Consider the following 6,255-nt stretch of genomic DNA (forward strand, 5'->3'; position numbering starts at 1 on the left):
CACCCAGCGGCGACGCCGAGACCGAAGCTGCCCAAAGCCCAGTCGCCCCGTCTAGGACCCTCTTCCCCCATTCCGCCTCCTCGCCCTTCCTTCCTATCAGCTAGTTCCACACCCTTAACGTCTTGGCTCTATTTGCTTTCTTATGTCACTCGGCGTCATTGTTGGGTCCCTTTTGATTTAACATTTTCTGCCTTTTCAAGTGGACTTTGGTTTTCTGTCTTTCTTTTGGAAATCGGGTCTCTTCCTCCTTTTCTGCTCACTTCTCCCGGGTTCGGGCTCGTCCCCCGCTTTCGGTTCCTCTCCCCTGCGCCCTTGGCCCTGGGGCTCTCCCCGCGGGCAGCGTCCGCAGCGGGTGACCGGGGCGAGAGAGCAAGTGAGCGAGTGTCCCCCACACCTCGCTCTTCTACTCCTAGTCCCCTTGGGGCCTCCTAGCGGGTCCACGCCGGGTCCACGCCACGGCGGAGCGTGGACTTTGCTGAAAGCGGGAGCCTGCCACAGTCGCAGTCGCTGCCGCCGGCGAGAGACCTGGCAGGGACGCGGGCAGGGGGCCGTGCTGGCGTGGCGTGCTCCACCGTGGCTTCGGCCTGGCTCAGGGGCAGGCAGAGGGCCAGATCCGCACTTTGCACAAAGAAACCCCAGGCTGATACCCAGTGGGACTCAGGGACCTGCAGGTCATCGTCCACAAGCCCACCAAGTGCACTGAGTTAACTGGGAGCCTCACAGGTAACTCAAGCGTGTACACACAACACACACCCACAAACACGCCAGAGACCAGCAAAGGTAACACACGAAGCCCCAAACTACATGTACAGACTGTGGACATACACACGATCGTGGTGCATATACAGCAACCTGGCGCACACATGACTGCACACTGCTGATACACTTTGCACCAAAAACATGAACCTACTTGCACACACTCAGCGGCCCAGGGAGATTTCAAAGGCTAACTCAAACCATCGCAGTGGTTCTTGGGAGAAAACCCCCCCGCAGCGGGAAGGGGCCCTGCCTATTCTCACCAGCAAAGACAGCAGTAGCCTAGCACCCATAAACACCCACCCAGATTCACTATCCACGTATCTGAGGACTGAAGTTGCAGGGACTCCAACACTAGCTGCTTGCTTAGCTCAGGGATGTAAGCAAAATCCCAGAGCCAGAGCCCCAGAAATGAGCATCAGACCTAGAGAACCCTATGTGAAGCAGACAGAAACAGTTACGGTACCAAGAAATGGCACCGTGTTGCAACAGCACCAAGCAGGAAGCCATTCGAGTGCCAGTATGGATTCCATCCCACATGTATCACGTACAGTGCTAGTGTTTGGCCAGGTGCCTGTGTAGACTGTTACTTATCTGAAAACAAAACGATATATATGATTCTAGGAATAAAAGTAAAGTAAGTACAAATATATGTACCAATATACACCCAGAAAGATGTAAAGTAGGAAATCTCTTTCCAGCTCGTAGGTATTATCAAGCTGGCGTGATAGCCATGCCTCTGTGGTTAGGTCTGGTCACCTTTCCAGGGAACAGGTGACCGAAGCTATGGCAGCTCTGCAGTGAGGTTGGTTTATGGAAGAACCGTGTATATATGATATATAATCAAGCCACTTAGGGAGGGGATTTGGGCTGTTTTAGAGGGGTAAAAGAGCAAAGGGCTGTTGGAGCTTCATCTATAGAAGTCTGAAAGATACCTTCCATAGCAGCTGTGAAAGTGGTAGTCAGATACGCCTGGCCAAAGACAGAGCCTGTCTCTAGAAAGTTATCAGTCACCCAGACCACACTGGATAAAAACACAAATCTGTACACAGGCACATGTGGACCTGCTCCACACACAGAGAGGTCCTGACAATCAAGCCTGGCAATGTGCATTTACAGGTGTCCAACTGGATTGCTACGGAGATGAATTATGAAGGAGAGAAGATTAGATTAGACATATTTGTGTGCCCACACAGAGCCCCATAGACTTGGCACTTACTTACTGTACAATAAAACTACAAAAGCAAAAAAAAAAATGCAAAGACCAAGAAAGAAGTGCTGGTGACTCCCCACCTCAGAATGTCAGGCTGCCAGGAGAGATCTCTATATGGCGCAGCCCAGGGAAGAATCCATTCATTGATTGTCCTAATGACCCCAGTCTATTACAAGTGCAGAGGAATGTGCCTGGTAAAGTTACAAATCTACTCCCCAATTTCTGGGCTGAGCCTGGGGTGGAAACAGGCAGGAGTGAGGGCCATATTCCAGGTCTCTAAGTTGGAAAAGAAAATTGAAAGCTTGGCCCCTGTGTCTGCTCTATCCATGATCAGGTTTGAGGTGCCTCTCAGTGCCTTTTGTAGGTCGGTCTGTGGGTCTCAGTCTCTGCCTCTCAGTTTCTCGCTGCTCAGTCTGTCCATCTTTCTCTGCCTCTTCAGCTCTCACACTATTCTGTAGTATACAGCCACAAAGAATGAGAAACAACTGGATCCAGGAACAAATATAAATATAAATGCACATCATAGATTCAGAAATTATTGGCTCTAAAGTCCCTCTGGTTTGCTGGTGTGTGTGTGTGTGTGTATTCCATTTTGGGGGTACAAGTCTAAGTACAGCCTTGAAGTTGTTTCCTCCTAGTCTTTTGGCTCTGCCTGACCGGTTATCTGATTCTGTATTCATTTCTTTCAGGAACATTTCTTCTTTTCTTTTCCTTTTTCTATTTTTGATACTAGGAATTGAATGCAGAGATGCTTTACCACTGAGTTTCATCCCTAGCCCTTTTTACTTTATATTTTGAGACAGGGTCTCGTTAAATTGCTTAGGGCCTTACTTAGTTGCTGAGGCTGACTTGTGATCCTCCTGTCTCAGCCTCCAGAGTCACTGGGATTACAGGTGTGCACTACCACCTCTGGCACATATCTTCTTCATTCTAACACAACCCTCAAGACCTTTGGACCTCCCCTGGTTTAAAAAACCCTCCTTCTCCCCAATATTACCTTCTTTGGAGTTTGCCTCGAGTGCACAAATCTTTTTTTATTATTATTATTATTTTTTAGGCAGAGATAGCAACATCACAAACAGGAACTTGGAGACATTTGAAACACAGATGCAGGTATCTCTAGGAACATAAAAAAGGCTTTGGGGTGAGCCAGACAGAAATACTCCCCTAATCCAGTTGGGGGCTGGAGACTTCTTGTGAGCAGGGTAGAGGCAAGATCAGAATGGAGCTGTGGAATCCCCCTAGCTGTTCTGGGGCCAGCAGAATTCTACCCAGTGAGGCAGAGGCAGGGGAACACAACTCAGTAGAGCAAGCCCTGAGAAGGAAAGATGGGGGGACATGGGGAGGGGACCAATGAATCCTGCAAAGTTTCCAGCTTCCCATCCATGTATCTGGTAGGGACAGGATAAGGGCCCAGGGAGGACTCCTTAGAGGCCAAGGTGTCCAGAGAGATCCCACCAGAGAGTCCAGGACTGACTCTGTACCATCCCCTGGGGAAGAGAAGGGGCTCTAGGACCTTGAGTTTGTGCTCACGTACTAGTTAGAATGAAGGAATTCGCCAAAAGCCGTGGCTTGGGGTTTCCTGACCATTTTTTAGGTGGTGGAACAAGGGGGAAGGGTTTGCTAATGTGGAGGTGCCTCAGCCTCTAGGTCCGGGGGCTGGGAAGGTCTGGGTGCCCATGCTGGCCCCCAGCCCAGTGACCCTGATCAGCTCATCCTTCCACCCCCCTCATCAACAGATCCTTGTTTTCACGCCAGATCTGGAGTCTTTGTGCCTGGCTCCGTGTGAATTTGCGACTCCTCTGTCCCTGGCGGCTCCCCCGCTCCCCAGGAACGGTGGTCCTGTCTCCCTGGTCTCTGTCTTTGCTTCGCAGCTTTTCTGGCTTCATCTGTCTCTGTTTTCAGGTCTCTGTCTCTCCATAACACCCCCTCCCCCTTTGTTAATTCAAAGGCTTCTCACTGAGCCCCTCCCCGCTCTTCCCAGAATAACATTGAGTAAAATGAGATAAAAACGCCCGCCCGCCTGCCACCCGCCCGTGGTTTTTTTTTTTTCCCTGTCCTACTCCCCTCAGCCCCCTCCCCCAGGGCTACAACCCCCTCTTATAATGTCAGATAATTGCTGGTGTGCAGCTCGGAGGAGCCAGAGCTGGTACCAGGGAAGGAGAAAGGGGGAGAGAAATAAATAATAATCTGCCTCCATTCAGCGTATATAGGTTACCTGATTTGCATATATGCTAATAATGCTATAATTATCCTGCTGTTCTGGCCTATGATCAAGTTCTATAAATACATAGGATAGAGAAGCTAGGCCCAGCAACACCACCCCCCAAATTACCCAGCATATGTATGTATCTGCGTGCATTTGTGGTAGCTTCTCTTTGTTGCCACACACACTGCCTTATGGATCCTGGCTCTTCGCTGTCCTCCTGGTGGGTGCAGGCGATTCCAAGGGAGGAGCACTGGGAAAACATTCCAGTTGTAGGAATTCTTCGTATTCATTTCATTGTGAACGGGATGGCTATTTTTAAGAAGATCAAACATTTTCCCCAAATTATTGAATGAGTTGTTACCACCTGAGTGCCCCCACCCCCCACAGGCCCCCACTATGGGGGTACGGGGAGAGGGAAGAGGAAGCCCCCCATATCTTCAGCCTATTGAGATGTTTCAGAAGGTGCTGTCAGGAAAGAGGAAGTGGATTCGCCTTGCCTAAATCTATCTCAGCCTCCTAGCTTGCACCCCACTCCGCAGGAAACCGGGGCAAGATGCACAGGGGGTGTGCGGTTTTTTGGGTGATGGTGGCAGAAGCGGGGAGGAGGCTCGGAGGAACATAAAAGATGCAATCCACAGCTGTCTGCTTTTAATTATAATTATCCCCTTTTGCTTCCTTTCTGGCTAATGAGGGGGGAATTTAAATTTTCCCCCCTTTTCTCCCCCTCCCTCCTTTCCCTGGAATTGAGGGGTGGGGTGAGTTCAGGGTCCTCCTCCCCTTCCTCTCCTAGCCCCTGCTTACTGGGAGAAAGGCAGACTCCAGAGGGTAGTGACAGTATGAAGAGATTTGTAGGAACAAAAGAAGGACAGGTTTGGATTGCTGGACACGTCCCAGAGTTGGAGAGACCCCCCCATTCCACGGGCACCCCCTCCCACCCACCCCCCAGCTCCCTAGACAAGGAACTCAATGTCTTCCAGCCGGTGAGAAAGGGGCTAACAGGAGCCCTGGTCTACAGGGAAGGGGGAGGGCAGGGGTGGGGAGCTGGGGGGGGTGCAAAATTAGTCTCAAAGGATCTTTATTTCTGAGCTAGTGAAGCAGATGTAATCAAGGAGAGAGCAAAATGATCATAATGGGAAGAATGGGGGGAGGGCGAAGCGGGGCTGGAATGGGGGGACTGGGCCTGGACAGAGCTGAGAATTGGGGGGCAGGGAACTTTGAGTGGGGGAGTCTGTTGCCTTCTCTCGCCCCTCTAGAGCCTCCTTACTTTGAGTTGTGGAAAGAAGGACCAGGTCCGCAGACTCTGACCTCGGTCCTCAGAAGCCCTCAATTGGAGCTTAGGGATGGCTGGGCCAGAAGGTGCCTGCGAAGGCACTAGGGAGAAGAGAGGCCCCCCCATCCCACCCCCAGTTGAGGGAGGTAGTGAGGAGAGGGGAGACTGAAAGCAGTGGGGGAGGGTGAGAGAGGGGAGCCAGCGGAGACTCAAGTGGCCTCCAGGTCTGTGGGACAAAAGTTGGAGGGAGATTTGTGTGTGAGAGAGAAGGGGAGGGGGCCGTGGGGAAGGGGGGGCTTTGACAATGAACTTGAGACAAACTTCATTAGCATGCAGGCCTGCTGTCTGTCACGTCGAGCTCAGACCGAGTTCCCATGCAGGCCAGGAAGAGTGGGAGGGAGAAAGGGAGGGGTTGAGGGTGGGGGTGAGAGAGAGAAAAAGAGACCCGACCATTGTACCATTCTGGGCCCCCAGCTTCCACCAAACATCGGGACCCCAGCCCTGGAAACCAACCCCCAAATCGCTCTCCCTCCTCGGAGAGCAGGATAATTTATCTCTCACTTGAGTCTGTGGTCCCACCCCTCCTGTTCTGTCTAGACTTCCAAGTGCTGGCCATCCCCCCTCCAGCTCTCGGCCTTCACCTTCCAATTGTCACTTTCTCCTTCACAGCCACGATCTGGGTTTTCCATTAATTCAGCTGACAGTGTTAGGGGCCCGGAGGAGCTTTGGAAAGGGGGCGCTGGAATACCCCAAACCTCCAAGTGGCTAACTGTGCCCTCTTTCTGGGACTCCTTACCAACTCTGCTC

Source organism: Marmota monax, unplaced genomic scaffold (genome assembly GCF_021218885.2).
Source record: "Marmota monax isolate L192 unplaced genomic scaffold, Marmota_monax_Labrador192_F-V1.1 WCK01_AAM20220418_F8-fsc00108, whole genome shotgun sequence".
Classification (NCBI taxonomy): Eukaryota; Metazoa; Chordata; class Mammalia; order Rodentia; family Sciuridae; genus Marmota; species Marmota monax.